Raw genomic sequence first — 19,358 nt, 5'->3', positions numbered from 1 at the left:
TCTGTTCCTTGTGCAGACTCTCTTGCCAACTTTATCCAAACCCCTGGAATGACAGCAATGACAATGGGCTCAGTTATCTCTGTGTGACAATGTCCCTGGTGTCTATTCAGAGAATCGGGGTAGAGAGAGGCTGGCTATTGGATCATCAGGCCTGTCAGGTCTTATCTTGGCCACATCTCTGCTTTACTGTAGAACCTCAGACTGGGTCCTTTACCTTTCTGAGCCTTCACCACCTTGGTAGTGCAGGGTCACCTAACAACTGTTTCCCTTCTTCCTTACTCCCAGGGCGCTGGGGCTGTAGCAGGCTGGTCCAGGGCAAGTCCTCTATTTCTAAGTAAGCAATGGCTAATGTTAAGATCAAATGGGAAGCAAGATCCCCTGAGGATGGGAACTAGAAGAACCTTCAAAAGACCCAGGTCAGCCCCCCTAGGGACACTGAGGCCTGGCTTGGAGAAGCCTTGTAGGGATACAGAACAGACCTCCTCTGGCCACCCCCAAATATTTGTCCCTCAGAATGATTATGAAGCAGGAGGATAGAAGAGGAAATGGAGGCTCAGCAAAGTGGAGTCTCCACAGTGACCGGCAGAGGTGGGAGTTGGAACTTGGCCCCCTATCCCGCAACACATGCGGATCCCTGTCACCCCATCTACCTACATCCTTTCCCTAGAGGAGAAATTGACAGTGAGGACACAGGAGATGGTTCCAGGCCTGATGCTCCAGCCTGGGTATCTGGGCTATTAGAACTTCTGGGGATCTTCGCCAGCAGTGGTGTGGCCCAGTGAGCTCAGGGCAGGCACACCACCCCAGGAAACTGCTGGGCAAAGAAGGGAGGTAGCTGGGGCCAGTGCCCACCTCCAAAGCTGGGCTGAACTGTCACCAGCTTCTACCTACCCACTGAGATAGAAGAAGGTGTATTACCTGGCTCCTCCTTCCTTCCTCTTCCCTCTAACAGGACATAGTAGGGTTGGGGGTCTTCAGCACAAGCCTCTTGGGCCCCAGACCCTGCCTCTCATCCCTTAGGATGGCATGCACCTGCATCTTTGGATGCTGGTTTTTAAGGCTTCAGGCCCCAAACCAGCAGCCTAAGGCGCACACTACCCTTCTTCTGCAAAGTCCACCTGGCCCTACCCAGCCCTAACTCTACCCTTCCTCAGTCTTGCCCCTTGCTGAGCTCCTTCTATGCCTTTCCCCTCTCTCCTCAATCTTGAACTCAGATTGGATTTGTATTTATTAGACAACCACATGGTTCCTGGGCTCCAGGCAGAAGCACAACACAGATGCACGTGGATGTTCTCGCACATGAACATCTACTCTCACTGACTCAGCTACCCAGCTGCCCAGCACAGCTGCCTGGGGCGTTGCTGAGGAGAGTTCCAAAGGACATATGCTGTTGAATAGATGCCAGAGAATTCTTGAACAGACAATACAAGTCTGAGGCTTCACCAGCATCGTGGCGGGAGATCTGGGGTATTCCTCCACAGGTCTTCAGCTCCAGAGTCCAGCTCAGACTTTTTGAAAAAGGACATGTTCATACCATAATCTAGCTCCAACCTGGAAAAAAAAGTGGATGCTTTATCAAACCCACGATCTGTTTCCTTATTAATGGAAATGCCCTGGTTAGAGTACACACTTTAGTAACAGATGTTGGTACAGTGCAATCCTCAACTATCCTGTGGGGCAAAGATCATGATGCTCGTTTTACAGATGGACAAATTCATATTTAGGGGCTCACTAGGTCAGCTAGAGAAGAAATCTAAGATCCCCAGGCTCCACTCTACCCCCTTAGAGCTGCACTCCTGTCTTGGGAATTTATGGCTTGGAGACACCCATTCCTTAGTCTTCCAGAAAACCCCCAGCCTCACAATGAGGAAAGAAAGAACAGAGCCTGGAAGCTGGCCCGATAGAAGGGCCTGGAGTGGATTGCCTTGCTGATCCTGAACTATATATACCTTTGCTCCAATTCACACCATGGCTTCTAAGATTTCATCCGCAGGCCATCCCTGCCTTACTCCAAGGCTCAGTGGAGGGTAAAGCTTGTCCACATCCATTCCGTAGCCTTACCAGAGCCTGGACATGGGCCAGCTCTGACTCACAAAATACAGGTGGCAGTGTCACCTTCTCTTTTCTCTGCCCTTTGTGCTTTGGTACTGACCATGACAATAGGCAGGACTGCTCAGACCTCGGATGCCCAACGACCCCAAAACCACAGATCACAGCCTCAAGGGCCCCAAACTAACTGCTTTCTTGGCCAGCAGGTGGTGTGATCTCACCCTCTGGGCCCAAAACATCCAATGTGTCCCTGCCCCCACTGAGTGGCATCCAAGCGTGAACACTTGGAAAACACTAACAGCCAAGAGAAAACGATATGTAAGAGCCAAATCTGACCTACGGGCCACCAGCTTGTGACCTTCTCTCCTTAATCTCTGCAGACTGAGTCTTTCTGCCTCACTTCCTTTGTTCTTCAGTGTACATTTGGACGGGATGGGAACACAGGGGAGCGATGGGCTCCCACGTGTCCACAAAGTCAGTGGCAGATACCGGCAAACCCAGGCTTCATGCGGGACTCTTGAAAAGTAGTTGGGTTTCAGAAGTATGTGGGGGTGCAACAGCATTTGTAATGGGATGTTAGGAGCTATGCAGAGAAGCCCTCAATGTGGTCTCTGGGTACTGAGGGGTGAAATCCTTTTTTGAGGAGTCACAGCCCAGAGTGCCTGCCCTGGCTTGGGCAGCCTGGGCTCCCGCCACCTCCTTGTGGATGACATTTCAGCTAGAATTTAACGCCAAACATGGGGAGCAAATCTTAAAAACAAACACAACCACCAAATGCCCGGAAATAGGCTGTATCTGACATACGCCTTCTTGGGAGGGCAGAGAAAAGTCCAGGTACCTGGTTAGGAGAGGCCAGGGCTAGCGTGGGCTTACCCTATAAGATTCTGGGCTAGATCTCTTCAGCAGTGGCCCTGGTTTTGTCACCCATTTGGGTGGGGGGTTCCATGGGACTGTTTTTCATGCATGCACACCAGTGTTTCAGGTGAATTGATTCCTTTCATTCATTTGGCTTTGGAGAGGTCCAAGACAAGGTAACAAAATACATGATTGGAAAGTTGGACATTTTCGCCAGGACTTCTTGCCTGAAGTCTGCCCCACCTCCTGCTGGCCCTTCAGCCCAGTCCCCCATTGTCCCTGGGCTTCGGGATTCCCCTTTGCATATTCGTGGGGGAGTCACTGTTTACCTGTACCTTCTCAGCTGTCAACTTAGGCTGTTTCTCCAGTGACTGCCAGATGCAGTCCCTTTCCTGTGCTTCTGCAGAGGCTACCTACAGCTTCTCTAGAGAGGGCTGTTGGCTGAGAGCAAGGCAGGTGCCTGTCTCTTTTTATTCTCTGGTAACTCCTTGGCACTGAGGATGCCCTCAGCATTGAAGGGGACCTCAGAATCCCGCCACTGCCATTTCTTTCCAGGAGTTTCTCTGAGCTCATACAAATCATGGGTTAACACAGCCTTTCTTTGGTAGGACCAGATATCTGTTCTTCATGTTTTAGACCCCTGAGCAGCAGGAAGAGGGAAAAAACAGTCACTTCTGTCCTGAGGGAATCTCAGTGGATCTCCCAGTAGAGTCAGGCTCAAGTTGTGCACTTATTTGACCCGTGGCAGGAGACAGAGGGCAGGTAGCTGCCCTTTTGCTCTGGGCAGCTCTGTGTGTGTGTGTGTGTGTGTGTGTGTGAGAGAGAGAGAGAGAGAGAGAGAGAGAGAGAAGCAGGTGAAAGAGTGGAAGGGTAGGGCAGTTCGGTGTCACCTCTCTAACTCTAGAACCTAGTTAGGGAAGACCATGCTTCAGTCTCACCCACCACACCCCAGATCCACTGACCCTGTGGGTGCAGTGCTGCACCGCCCTTGTCCCCCAAACTCACCATGCTTGTGGCCACGTCCTTCATCTTCTCCAAAAGCACCACCATTAAAAACAAATGATTTGGGATGATGGATTTTTGATTTACAAATGGTGCATTTCCCTTGGAGTGGAACAGAAAGGAAAGCATTTAATGGCTCCTTTATTTTCAAGCATGAATACATTTTAATGAAACTGTTTTATTGTATGTGAGGAAATGAAGAGTTGAACATTCCAACCAATCAATAGGCAATTAATTGCTATAGAGCTACAAAGAAAATAAATAAATCCGGAGTCTTATTTTAAACATTTTACAAACTTCAGAGCCTTGGAGTCTGGCTTTCCCCTGCATGCCATGTGAGCAGGAGCGTGCTCTTGGTCTCACACGCACGCACACACACACACACACACGCGTGCGCGCGCACACACACGCACACACACACACACGCACACACACACGCGCGCGCACACACACACACGCTTGCGCGCGCACACACACACATGCACACATACACACGCACACACACACGCACACACACACGCACACACACACATGCACACACACACGCGTGCACACATACACACGCACACACACACACGCACACACACACACGCACACACACACACACACACACATGCACACACACACACCCTTGATGCTAGGATGTACTTGAAACTCAGAGAGAGCATTGAGTCTTCCTATGCCAATTCTTGCCTGTCCTCCTTGCCTTTCCTTAGTCACAGAGGTGAGTAGACTGGAAAGCAGCCTGTTCAGGGGGTTCACGAAGGAACAGACCCATGTCCTGCCCCTAAGCCACTGGTAGTGGGCTGTGAGGGCCTGGTATTGCCAGAGCCCTACTTCTGGAACCTGGGGCAGGGCCTCCCACATTGGCTTGCCCTGGTTTTCCACCCTCTAGTGGCCTTTAGACACGAGTGTTTCTAGAAATGCAGATTATCTTGGAAATAGAGCTCTCTGCCAGGAAGACACATGGATTTTGCTTTTCATTCATTGAGACAGTTAACTTTGTCTTAGGATCTGAACTTCCAGCATCAAAGAAATACATATCTACTCTATCCGCCAAAGTTTGTGATGCCTGCATAGACGCTTACTTGTAAAAAAAAAAAATTTTAAAAAAACAACAAAAAATAAACCACAATTAAATTGCCTTTGAAAGTGGGAGATGGTCTGTCTCCAACAGATTGAAAAAAAATGCTTCTTATAAATGTGTATGTTTTGTATTCTTTTTTTCTAGTAGAAAATAACTGACTTGAAATCTTGGTGTGTGTTTTTTTTCTTAGTGACATGTGTTGCTTTTGTGTGTAATAATATTTGAATGTAATTACAACAGTGCCAATTTGCCAAAGATGTTGGACATATTTTTCTTTTGTGGGGAGGAGGGCAGGGCAGGGGGTGGGACTTGGGAAGACACTGGGGTGGGAAACTGGTTTCATTTTGTTTTGTTTTCAGTTTTTTTCTTTTCTTGTCCAATCTGGAATTCGTGGTTTTAAGTTAAATGGTTGACTGCAACACTTTCTTTTAGATTAGTTGGAGAAACATGCAATAAGGTTGGCGTAGTTTCAGTATCTGTGTGTCTTATCATGAGTGACTGTTACTTGTGAAGAATTGATTTTATGTAACTTTTATGTGAGATAATTATTTGTAAATATTTGCCATAATTTTATTGGTTCCTAAAATAAAAGTAATTTTTTTAAGTTCAGGAAGAGAATTTGATCTCATTTGTTTTTGCTAATTCATACATAGTCTTGAACACTTGGACTAAAACCACATGAGGTTGTGGGGAATTTGATGGCTCCTGATTAGGGTCAAAGCCAAATGTAGGCATTAGGCTATTGGACTCTGGCCTGGGGAAAAGGAAGGAGGGGCAGAGTCCACCTTTAGAGGCCCCAGGCAAGCTGCCAACTGGTCTGTTGGGGTAGAAGATGGTAACGACCCCCCACCCCTCTACTACACATAAACATATGCAACACTTAGTGCAATACTCATTAGCTGAGAACCTTGACCAAGTTCTTTAACCTCAACTTCTTTTCTGTTTTGGTCTAAGATTCAAACTCAGTGCTTGATGCTTTTGCTCATTGGCTAGTGCCTCTACCAACTGAGCCATGTTTCCAGTTGCAAACCTCAACTTCTTGATCTCCAAAATGGCCAGCACTGAACACCTCATTCATCGATTTGATCCTCTACTCTGTCTTCAGCTCTAGGGATCACAGCAGTGCCAGGGCCATTAAAGACCCTACTAACATTAAATTTATTGTGTAACTACTTCTTGTAAGAATGGAGTTCACTATGAATGAAATGCTCTGTAAGTGGCACATGCCTACATATGAGCTTTTAGCCTGGCTCAACCTCCTAGAACCTAAATGTAAGCAAATAGAGATCAGAACACACTCGTACTAGGAGAGCTTGCCCTAAGACTCTGAAGCACAGGCTCTATTCACCTGGACTCTGAGGCTCAAGTCCACTGTGGTTCTCTGGAAGATGCCCAGGCCTTGAGAATGGAGCATTCTAGCCACATGGGAACCCAGAGGTGGCTTTTCATCAGGGGGCAGGGAAGCTGTAGAACGGAGCCCTGCCCCTGCCAGGCGATGTCAGCCTGCAAGGGCAGGCAGGGACCGCTGAGCCCCTTGGCACAGTGTGTGCAACTCAGTAATTGCCAGAGATGGAGTGGGTGAGTGACCGCGCGGGGGCCGTGGACTGCGACTCATTCATATTTAATAAAGTTTGCTGCAAGGCTTCCATTCATTTCTGCAATGGATGGTGATGAAGATGATTCCTAGGGGACACAGAGAGACCGTATGCCACAGCAGAGTTCAGCCCTCCTTCTTCCCTGTGCTCTGCCTGAGAGTACAAACTTCAGAGAGAAGAAGCTGTAGTTTGGAACTAAAATTGAACCCCAAACCTGTGGGAACAGGTGAGGCAGGATTCTTGTTCCTGATTTCCTGTTCTTGTTTCCTGTTCCCCACATGACAGCTAAGGGAGGCAAGGGAAGGCCTGTAGCTGACAGCCACAGAGGGCTGGAAAGGGATGCTGAGGCCTGTGCGGGGAGGGTATGTGAGCCTCAGGTTCCTTCTTTCTTCAGACTCCCTCTGGAACCAGGCACCAGGTATGGGTGTAGAGGAGGGGGGGAGTATGAGGCTGGCACTGAGAAAAGGAAAAAGGCCTTTAAGGGCTTTGGCTGGGAGTCTCAGCTCCAGGCCTTTGATGGTTGGTTTTCACTTTCTCAACTTTTAGAAATCCTGGTTTCTGGCTGGGAAGGTGGCTTAGTGGTAGAGTGTTTTCCCTAAATGCATGAAGCCCTGGGTTCGATTCTTCAGTACCACATAAACAGAAAAGGCTAGAAGTGACGCTGTGGTTTAAGTGGTAGAGTGCTAGCCTTGAGCATAAAAGAAGCTCAGGGACAGTGCCCTGGCCCTAAGTTCAAGCCCCAGGACTGGCAAAAAATAAAAATAAAATTCCTGATTTCTTCAGCTGTATAATGGAAATACAACCTCAGTGTTGTGGAGAGTGTGTGCTATGAATTGTGGGGCAGGTTTATCTGAAGGACAAACGAGTTTTTCCAAGATATATTCTCGACTGCTAAGTAGTACAGGGGATGACAAGATGCAGAAACAAGCAAACAGGAACACACAGGTGATGTGCACATTTGGCATCCAATGACCTGATAAAGAAGTGTGGGCCAGAGGAAGGATTTTATTCTGTTGAGAGAGATAGTCAGAAAAGACTCCCTAGAAGAAATAGCTTTTGAACATACCCACAAAAGGCAGAATTTCAACAGGAGTTTTTTTTTTTTTTGGTCATGGGGCTTGAACTCTGGGCCTGGGCGCTGTCCCTGTGCTCTTCAGCTCAAGGCTAGCGTTCTACCGCTTAAGCCACAGCGCCACTTCCATAACAGGAAATTTTTATTATTTTAAAAAATTTTCTTTAAGTGGTTGTACAAAGAAGTTTTGTTTTTTGTTTTTTTAAAATACTTTTTTATTGTGAAAAATACTGTACAGAGGGATTACAGCTACAGGAGCAAGGAAATGAGTATATTTCCTATCAAGCATTGTTACCTCCTCCTTTTGTACAAAGGCGTTTTAATTCAACATGCCAGTTTATGATCACAAGGCATCTTGAACAATGTCACCCCTTCCATTACGCTGCCCCTCCACCATCTGTCTCCCTCAAGTTTCCCAGTTCCATTTTCACATATGTACACTGAATACCATGCCTGCATTCACCTGTCCTTCCTCTTTCTGATCATTTCTCCTCCTCTCTTGAAGCTCTACTCGCATCAGACAAACATGTTTTCAGCCTCCTGGTATTCACTTTGTTAAGTAAGTTAACTGTTTAAAGGAAATGTGCCATTGGAATGGACGGGAACTTTTAAAGAAGATAGGAAGGAAAGGCTTTCCAGGCAGAGGGAACAGCATGTGTAGAGCCTCCAGGGATGGGAGAACTTATGTGCTCAATTGGAGTAATGAAGTAACCAGGCCCTGTGGCCCTTTCCCAAGCCTTCTTTCTAAGGCTCTGTAGTGCCTCTGGGTTCTGCATCTGAGGAGAGGGCAAGCCTGCACTCAGGCTTCCTATCAGGTCAGGCAGTTCAAAGAGGAGGGAGAGGGGGCAAATGCAGGGGCTGATGGTCCAAGGAGACTCTGCACACCTGACAGCCTCAGATCCTGCTGGCCTGCTGAGGGGTGACTCCTGTGGCCAGCTCATTATTGTCACAGCTCCTTAGCACACTGCCTCCCAGTGCTCTCTGGGAAAGACATGTGACCATTATGCTCAAGATGAAGTCAGGAGCCTAGGTAGCTGCAGACTCAAGTCTTGCCCTAGCAACGTAGCCACAAGCCTGCCAAGGGCCAGCTCTGAGATCATTAACAAGTCTTCCTGTACTTGTTCTCAAGGATACATAACACAGTGCCACAAGACAAGGGGGGGCTTGTAAAATATGAGTTTGTTTTCTCAAAGCTCTAGGTGTCAGCAGGTTGGATCTTCCAAGGCCTCTCCTTGGCCTGTGGACAGCTGCCTTCTCTCCGGGCCTTCATAGGGTCTCCATGTGTCTACATCCTAGTCTCTTCTTATAAGGGCAAGCTCTTATATTAGGTCAACCTAATTTGATATCAGTTACTTCTTAAAAACCTATGTCCAAATACAGTCACATTGTGAGGTTCTAGAGGAATGACACCATGTAGTTCATACACCACTTGAGAATAAAGAGACCCCCAAATCCAAGTGCAGTCTGGATCTGCTCTTCATAGGCCAACCTTATCTTGGCCTGTCCAACACTGTCTTTACCCAGGAAACTGGAGTCCTTGTTTGTCCACTCTGGAGGCTTTTCCTTCCAGGGCTCACCTCTCCAGTGTAGTCCCAGGAAGATCTGTACACACAACTTTTATGTCTAGATTAATTCTTCATGGTTAAGGAGTTACTCTAAATTTTTTCATAAAACTAATAGTGTTAGCTGGGCAGTTTGAAGCCAGCTGAGGAGACTCATCTCCAAATAATCACCAAAAAAAGAGATAAAAACAGTCATAAGTGGAGCTGTGGTTCAAGTGGTAGAGTGCTAGCCTGAGCACAAAAACTCAGAGACTGTACCCAGGCCCCAAGTTTAAGCCCCAGGATACACACACACACACACACACACACACACACACACACACACACACACACACACACACACACACAGCCAAACCAGTAGTGAAATATATGCCCACATATTTTAAATCTCCATGTGAATTATGACTTTGGAAAGTTTAAAAAGGTGTAAGGTCTCAAAGGAAAAGATTAACATATTTAGCTACTTAATTTTATCTTAAGTCTATGCATCTAAGAAATTAACAAAACACAAAGGTTTCTAAAACCTTGGAAAAATAAATCTTTGAAACACAAAATGGCACAATGCCCTTAATACATGAACATTTTGTTAGTAATTATATGAAAAATGCTACCTTCCTCCACAGAAGTCTGGGGATGATTCAGGGATGAATGCATAGATCATTTACAAATGCTAAATACTAGTATGCATTCAATACAAGACTGAAACATAATTCAGTCTCACAGAATTTTTATTAAAAAGGATACCTGGGATCTAGGTATGGTGGCATACACCTTTAGTCCCAGCTTGCAGGAGGCTAGGGTAGGAGGACTGTTGTGCCAGCCCAGCCTGGTCTATATACATGCTTGCCTATTCATCTCTAGGTCCAATGTTCCTAAGTGACCTGGACATGAAAGGGTCCAAGTGGGGATCTAAAGACCAGACTGACCACCCCCCAGGTCTGTGTTTTGTCCACATGGCTATCTGCCCGCAGTCATAGATGATGTCCGTAGCTCAGGCTGATGGGAAATGGTGCTATTTCAGGCCCAACGGTATCATCTAGAAGGGCACGCAAGCAGTAGAGGTGCCCACATTATCCACAAACATGTGTAAATATCGAGACTGTTGTAATGTAACCAAGAAAATCACTTCCCGTTGTTTCCCCTTCAGTGATATTTTCTGCTTGGCTGAGTTTGCTTAGCACACTGGAAAGGCCAACTCATCAGTTCTTGTTGTTAATCAAGAGCAGTAATTGTCCAAGTTCAAAGCCTCCTGACTTAGACTCTGCTGAATAGGATAACAAGTTCCAAAAATGCTAAGTAGTAGTTTCTATAAATGGGTCTTTTTTTTTTTTAATAGGGAAGGCCCCTTAAGAGGATTTCGAAAGAAAACCTCTCTGTGAAGTGGAATTAAAACATTGTACATACTTTATAGAGCATGGCAAGTAAACTAAAGACTCCCAGCAATTCTTAAAGCATGGGCTGTGTGGCTGCACCCATTTTCTCATTTACTATGTGAACATTTGAACTGGTTTAAGGCAATGCCAGCTGTCGAAACAGACATGCTCGATAACTTCAATGTCAACACCGTCAAATTGTTTTTCACTCACCTCACTGGCATTCCTAGAAGGGTAGTAGCCTTCTAAGTGACTCAAGGATCCAGGCTCCCTCCTTTTTTCTTTTTTTGTTAGTCATGAGGCTTGAACTCTGGGCCTGGGTGCTATCCCTGAGCTCTTTTGCTCAAGGCTAGTGCTCTACCACTTTGAGCCACAGCTCCACTTCCAGTTTTTGAGTGATTAATTAGAGATAAGCGTCTCATGAGGACTTTTTTTGCCCAGGCCGGCTTCCAACCTCAATCTTTACATCAGGTCTCCCCGGTAGCTAGGATTATAGGTGGGAGCTGAGGATGCCTGGCTTCCTTCCTTCTTTTAGTGTTCCCATCTTAGCAAGTAGCTTCCAAATTTACCTTGTTTGAGGGCATCAGGACTGCAGAAAAGCAAAATACTTTGGGCAGGGCTAGAAGTGGTACACAGCCCCACTTGTGTTCTGTTGGCTAGAATGTGGGCCTTTGGACACACCCATCTGCAAAGGAGGCTGAGAAATGTAGTCTAGTTAAGAAGAGAAAGTGGGTCTGGGCGAGAGGTAACCATACTATATCTTCATAACCACTGTGAATTCCAGATGATCTCAACATCAGCTTCACCTCATTCTTTCATACCAGCTTTGGGGCAGTGGAGGGCAGAATAGGCAGAAGTAAAAGAATGGCATGAAGGTGTCCCCCCAGCACCCCACACCTCACTTCTGCCCTACTATAGACCAAATGTATGCAGACACAGGGTTGCAGCCTGAGCTTATTCAACTCAAAGGTTTTCATGGAGTCTTAGCAGCAGCCATGTTCTTGGTTCACTCTGTCCATAAAGGACCCTGGGTTGAGTGGGGAGTGTTAGCATTTCCTTAGCATTGTTTGCGAGGGACTGATGCTCAGTGGAACTCTTCCCACTGTTCCAGAATTGCACAGCCAAGGCTGGACCTGGCAACCCAATCATACCCCTTAGGCCACCGTCATTATCACAAACCCAACAACACTAAGAGGGGAGGAGAATGGCAGCCCGGAGAAGACACAAACTTAGCAGAGAATCTAGAACCTTCCTTCTCTGTGGACAGGGCTGCTGCTTCCTCTGAGGTAAAGAGACTGTGAGAATCCCTTAAAAGTTAGCAAGTCTTTCAAGAAGAAGAGATTAGAATTTCATACCCTGCCCTAGAGGTGAATCTTCTTTATCAACAGATTTGATGACCTACCCTGTGTTTTTTTACTTAGAACAGAGAAGGGTAGATGGGTGAAGATATGCATGTGTGTGGGCAGCACTGTAGCTACCACCCTCTAGGCTGCCCTGAGAAAACCTCATCCCAGAAAGTCTCTCCCTGGCAAGCAGACACAGGAAGCTGCAGGATGTAGAGTGGACAGGCTTTGGTGGGAAATAAGGGGAGGGAGGGAAGAAACAGAGCCATATCTACACTATACAGAAACTGGGTACAGTAGGCAAGAGAGAAGACATGTGGGATTTCCATAGGACAGAAAATGAAGAGATTCTGCAGAGGCAACTGAAGTCCCTGATTAAAAAGGAAATTAGCCTGGAAGGGCTTGACCTAACCAGGCCATTTCTTTCCAAGAGAGTCTGGAGGTCAGAGAGGCAGATGTCCACTTTCTTGCCTTGAAGAAGCGGAGCATTCCAGGATCTGAGGATGTCAGCTCTAGAAGTGTGAGAAATCAAGTTCTGTCATCAACCCTATGAATCAAATTCTGCTAGAAACTAGTGAACATAGAACAGACCCCAAGCTTTACATGAGCCAGCAGCTCCAAGAGTCACCTGGATCTCAGCCTTAGGAGACTAAGTAGAGAACTCAGCTAATTCATGGCCTTACTCTTGCATGGCTACCACAGAAATGGTGAGATGATAAAACTGCTGTGTCTGAAGCCACTACATAGCAGGTAAAGTAGAGCCATAGAAAAACCCAGTCTGCTGGGGGAGGGGAAGAAAATACCAGCTTTGAATTATGTTCATTGTTTGTTTTTTAAAGAAGGAAGGGAGGGTAGAGGGAGGAAGTTAGGGAGGAAGGAAGGAAGGAAGGAAGGAAGGAAGGAAGGAAGGAAGGAAGGAAGGAAGGAAGGAAGCAAGGAAGCAAGGGAGGGAGGGAGGGAGGGAGGGAGGAAAGGAGGAAGGAAGGGAGGGAGGGAGGGAGGGAGGGAGGAAGGGAGGGAGAGAGGGAGGGAAAGAAATGCACAGAATTTCCTAAAGTCTTTGTGGATGCTCTAATGTTGGGCTAGATGCTCTTCTTGGATCCTCTGCAGACTCAGGACAGTGGAACATCTGTGGGAATATCTTTTTGTTGTTGTTGTTGGTTGTGGGGCTTGAACTCTGGCCTGAGCTCTGTCCCTCAGCTCTTCAGCTCAAGGCTGGCACTCTATCACTTGAGCCACAGCGCCACTTCTGGCTTTTTCTGCTTATCTGGTGCTGAGGAATCGAACACAGGGCCTCATGCATGCAAGGCAAGCACTCTGCCACTAAGCCACCTTCCCAGCCCACCAGCTTTGAATTATATTTAGCATTAAAGAAAAGAAGAAGAGTATTGAACGCTAACTACCAAAAGGAAGCTGTTCTAATAACTGAAAGTTACTAGAAAGTCCTGGAATCAAACCAAATATGTTACTAAAGAATCTACCACCCTACCAGAAATGGGGAGGGGATAGTTTTACATAGTACAACTAGGAGAGCTGAGGTGGAAAATTAACTCACATCATGTATATACTCCAAAGAGTTACGGTTCCTTAATAAATTGATTTTGTGTGCATCATCTCACTTAATCCTTACAATAACCTGTAGGATAACTACAATTATTACCATCTCACTTTTATAGATGAGAACATTAAGCCTGTTACAGATGGCTAGGACCTGAAGCCATGTGGTGTGACCCCAAAATCAATGCTCAACTTGAGAGTTCTCAGCACCCTGGCTGGCTGTGCAGCATGCAGAAAAGACCTGGTAGGGACAAGGCGATTCTCCGGCCTTTCTTACGAAAGGTGGTCCCCTCGCGCAGCACTTCCAGGGCTCTTATCTTGTGCCTCACTAAGATACCCCTTCATGAAGCTCATAGTTGGATCTCAGAAAAAAATAAAACACAAAATCCTAATGAAACTTGTGAATCAGCCAAAATAGCCTGGAACTGCTGTCAAGATCTGCTTTGTTTGATGGTTGGGTGGGTGGGTGGGTGGTGGTGGTGTTTTTGAGGAAAAGTCTCACAATATAGCCCAAGCTGGCCTCACGCTGGCATCCTTCTTGGGTCAGCTTCCCAAGTCCTGGGATTACAGGCCAGCTCCACCACATCTGGCTGCAATCTGCATTTTAAATGCATTGTCAATGTCTTTCTTGGTCCCCACACACTCCCAGATCTCCACTCGATGTGAGAGTCTCCCCTGATCACAGAGGCTGTGAAAACAGGGGTGATAGAGACTTGCCCTGGGGATGCTCCCTGTGGAAGATGGGGAAGCAAATCCATGGAGGACAGTAGATCAGGAGCAGTGTCTCTGAGGTGCAGGCTGGACCACACAGGTGTGGTATGCAGCAGTAGTCAGTCTCTTCCCCAAGCAGGTAGGGTGTGCCTCCCCTGCCAGGTGCACAGAGCCCCGATGAAGTTGACATACTTGCCATTTTTCTCATTTTCCAGGTAAATCTGTCTAGGGAGAAGATAAGGAGCCTATTGCAGAACTACCTAAGTAGGAGCTGAATATCAATTTGTCAGCACTTGAAAAAGCTCACTTACAATGCCTGATGTAGGACCTGTAAAGTATAAAATAGGCTTTCATTTAAAAAAAATTATGTCTGTGCTCTTGCAAAGGTAACTAGACAGAACTAAAGAGCAAATAGGTGGGTCCCACAGCTCCCAGACCCCTGTCCCATAACTCCAACCTCTGTACTCTGCCTGCAGCCCTTTACGCACCCATCACATAAGCATATGTAGACAGGGATGTGCGTATTTGCACAGAGCACTTCATTTAAAGTGCTTTCTGCCAGCCTCATTTATTAATAACATTTCCTTTTGAAAAGTCCAAATTTTTTCTCCTGGCAAAGATGAAGAGCATAGGACTTGTCTTCAAATCCTTGTTAAATATTTATTTTACTGCCTGTAACAGTTAGAAATAGATCAACTATGAATAACTGGCAAATCCAGAACAACAGTGGCTTAAACAAGACAGATTATCTTCTCTCACATATGGAGTCTGGAGGTCAGTGATCCGTGCCTGATATGGCAAGTTGGCTGAGGGCCCCACAGGGAGCCGACTCAGTCATCCTTGGCTCTCCCAAAGCTATATCCCTCAGCCCCACAGCTCAGGGTAGAACATCAGGATTCCAGGCAGTGGACAGAAGAGGCAAAGCAAAGCTACAAGAGCAAAGCGCCTCTTGAGTAAGGATCCATGAAACTGGTACTTGGCATTTCTGCCTGGATCCCATTGACCAGAATAGAGTCACAGAGTGGTGATACCTAGCTGCAAGGGAAGCTGGGAGTGTGGTCTCTGTCCTGTGAGACTTTTTGTATGCCGTTACTAGTTCTATTATTCATTTATCTGTCTTTGGGAGGGAGAGCGGTTGGGGGGGGTAAGAGAAGGGATACAGAAATGGAGAGAATAAAATGCATCAGTGGTGTTCACTAGACACTATGTTGAAAAAAAACTATACTGCTTGTGGGTAGGGATAGGAGAGAAAACAGAGAGAGTGATTGTCCAAAAAGAAATGTACTCATAAGCTGGATGCTGATGGCTTACACTTGTAATTCCAGCTACTCAGAAGGCTGAGATCTGAGGATCATGCTTCAAAGCCAGCCTAGTCAGGAAAGTCTGTGAGACTCTTATCTCCAATTACACCAGAAAACCAGAAGTGGCACTATAGTGCAAAGTGGTAGAGTGCTAGCTGTGAGCAAAAAGAGCTGAAGGACAATGCCAAGCCCCAAGGTCAAGTCCCACAACTGACAAAAAAAGAGAAGTGTACTCATTACCTGATTTATGTAACTGTAACCCTTCTGTACATAACCTTTATAAAAATAATGAAAAATATAAATTAAACAAATTCGATTACTCTTGGAAAAGGAGAGAGAGGCTACAAGAATGTTATTACCAGTCCCCTCTGTAACTCTATTGCCTGGTTGAAAAAAATATTCCTAAACTTGAACTGAAGGGTGATATAAGATATGATGAAATTTATGTGAAGACTCAGACCTGCTTTAGAGACTCCGAGACTCTGAGACAGCTGAGACCTGCCCCACACACAACTGTTATCTTCCTGCATGACTCTTCTCATGCCATGTCAGAAGGTCCTTACCTGGGACTCAGTCACTCAGTCAGTTCATCTGCATAATGGGGTAGGGGATATAAGGCTGAGTCACATGATTTCTCAACTCTTCCCACAAAGAACCACAGACTTCTAAATGGTTCTAAATGAATCACAGTCAGGATACCAAACATATACCATGAAGACTCAGAACCAAAGGTGACAAACCTGGGGATCATTTGGATCTGGATTCCCTGTGGTGATACTCATCCCCCAGTGACCTTCTGAAGTCCCCTGACGCTATCCTTCCAGTCTTTAAGTAGGATCTCAGTGAATACTGGCACTTGCCATAGGCCGAGAAGACAGGGAAGAATGAAACATCATAACTCTGGCTAGAGAGAAGTGTCTATCATTGGAAATAACCCTCAAGCTAAAGAAGTGTCAGGCAACAGACTACCTGTCAACCAAAGTTTGCAGGTATAAATTTTTTAAATCAGTGACTTGGGAGTCCATGAGGGGCAAACTTTGAGACAAGAGAGTGTGGCTCTAGAAAGAGCTGGCTGCCTCCTCCATGAGGACCTGTGAAGAAGGTCTAGAAGAGAATAGAAGAATGTTATTGTTAAAGCTTCAGATGGAGGGCTGGGATGTAGCTCAGTGGCAAAGCGCTTGTCTAGCAAGTGCAACGTCCTGGGTTCGATCCTCAGTACCAAAAAAGAAAAGACAAAAAAAAGCTTCAGATGGCTTCCAGAACAAGTCTTAGGACATCCACCAAGGTCACTGAGCTTTTTAAGAAATATTGGGGCACACCTCATGACAAATAAACTGGCTGAGGAAAAGAAAAATCCAATGTGGGGTTAAATACTTCTCTGAATGGAATAGAGTAACAAAATCTAATTCTCTGGAGACTAGGATTAACTGACTGATGTTAATATTTGACAGCTATTGGGGAAGAAGTTAAGCTAATTGCAATTAAAGCATTGGGGAAACTCTCTGGCTGCTTGGAGGTTTGAAATAAATCCAGTGAGCTACAGGGAAGGAAAAGAACTAGTCGCGGATTTGGAAACATGGAAGCACAGCTCAGGAGTCACATGGAGATAAAGACCATTTGGGGACTGCCCAGAAATCCAACCTGTGCTTAATAATAATAATAATAAATTGTGTGTGTGTGTGTGTGTGTGTGTGTGTGTTTGTGTCTGTGTGTGTGTGTGTGTGTTTGTGTCTGTGTGTGTGTGTTTGTGTGTGTTTGTGTGTGTGTGTGTGTGTGTGTCTCTGTGTGTGTGTGTGTGTCTGTGTGTGTTGATACTGGGGCTTGGACACAGGGCTTGGAAGCTATCGTTCAGCTATTTTGCTCAAGGGTGATGCTCTACTACTTGAGCCACACCTTCGCTTCCAGTTTTTTGGTGGTTAATTGGAGATAAAAGTCTCATGGAATTTTCTGCCCTGGCTGGCTTCAAACTGTGATCCTCAGCTCTCAGCCTCCTGTGTAGCTAGAATTATAGGCATGAACCACTGACCTTGCCTAATCAAAACAAAATTTAAGTGAGGAATATGCTTTTGTCATGTTTTTAACCTATCTCAAGCCTGAAATGTGGACCGTCTCATTAGCTGTAAATAGAGGAAGGAAGGGGGTTGACTGCTGTCCGTGGTCCTGAAGCAGCCTTCGGTTCCAGACCCATCATCAGATGGCTCCTCCTTTTACCAAGATACTTCCCTAGCAATTCTGAACCTGGCAAGGGTTTTAATTTTCTATCCTGATGAAAAATGTATGGTTTATACACTGTCACAGAACAAATAGAAATGGGATTTATGTTTCACAACTTGCATGGTTTGTTTGGATTTTTTTCCATATGTCTTTGACAGTCCTATCACATTTCTGACAGTTATAATTTGTTTTTTTCCTTTCTGGGAAGTTAGGCAAAGGAAGAGGACTTGTTTTTCCCCTTCTTTCCACTAAGTATTTACTGGGAGTATTTGTGCACAATATATGAGCCCATCCATGTGTGTCCCTGGATGGACATTTTTGTGTTTGTGTTTAGGTATGGGGTTATCTGTTTTGTGTGATATGTTTGGTGTAATACACATGGCATCTGCATGTATTTAAGTTTATACTTTAAGTACAGTCATACTTAGTAGTATAAAAATATATTACAAAAATATATAAAAATAAAATAAAAATCCAATTAGATACTCCTCCAATTCAGATGCCATTAATAACAAATCTTTCTCCTCGCAGTGTCATGCACTGATGTGGATTGAGCCTGCCAGCACTTGGGAAGGGTCAAATTGTTCTCTATGCAGAGTCCATGTGTTTTCAATTAATTTCACATCTGTGTTTGCAAGTGCGGTGCTTTAATTACATAGGTAAAGAAAATATCTCACTTCCAATTATTAATCAAGGTACGTTCCTTCACTCTGCACCAAGTCTTCATCATGAAATGCTTTTAAACACAACATCAATTGCAATGGTTTGACTAATTCCTCATTCATTATTACAGCAGACTTACGACTTTGGAGTCAGGATATTGAGGATGTTTTTTTTTTTTTCCTCCACCAGAAAATTCATCTGTATCCTAGCATCAGCTTGTAGCTCAATGTAAATTCAGTGTAGAATTTAGTCAGTTATTAAGTGGATTTAAGTGGCTGAACTCTGGTGTAATCTGGCCAGCAGTGCATGAAGGAAAAGTTGGAGGTGTAAAAAATGTCAAATAGCTTTCTCAGATGCATTAAACTATTAATAAAGATAAAACGATCTTTATGTTTGGGGTTTAGAACATCTCTTTTATGATAGCAAGAAGCCACTTTGATTCACGACTCGTTGGTTTCAAGGTCTAGTGTCATTATTCAGAAGGTGTCAGGAAGAAACAGAGACAAGCTTCTCAGCGGGGGAGAGGTGGGAAAGAAACTGGGAGTTTAGTACTGCTCTGGGCCAGCTGGGCCTCCCCACACAGGGACATGTGACAGGGAAGGGATCAACACAAAAGGAGTTGAAGATGGTGTTCACACCACGTGGTACCCTCATAGAGACATGTTTTTCTGTGGTTCTTCTGGAGCAGCCATAGCCTCCCTGCAGAGAAGCTGGTCTGAGGAGCCCTATGGATGTGGCATGCTGTATACTCTCCACTTGCTTTCTTAGTTCTAACACCCTGCTCCATTTGCCCTATACCTCAGGTTGCTATCATCTGTGGACCATGTCACCCAGGCTCCCTAGCTCTCTGGCTTCTGGTTAGTCTAGCCAGCATGAGACTCCAGCTGCTTCCCCACAGTTCTGTAGTGATGGACTTCTAGAGTGACATCTCTTGCAGCCCCTCCTCCTGGCCTTTCTCACTACAATATTTCCTC

Source organism: Dipodomys spectabilis, unplaced genomic scaffold (genome assembly GCF_019054845.1).
Source record: "Dipodomys spectabilis isolate Male_0828 unplaced genomic scaffold, ASM1905484v1 ptg000006l, whole genome shotgun sequence".
NCBI lineage: Eukaryota > Metazoa > Chordata > Mammalia > Rodentia > Heteromyidae > Dipodomys > Dipodomys spectabilis.
Note: the sequence above shows the minus strand (reverse complement) of the source record.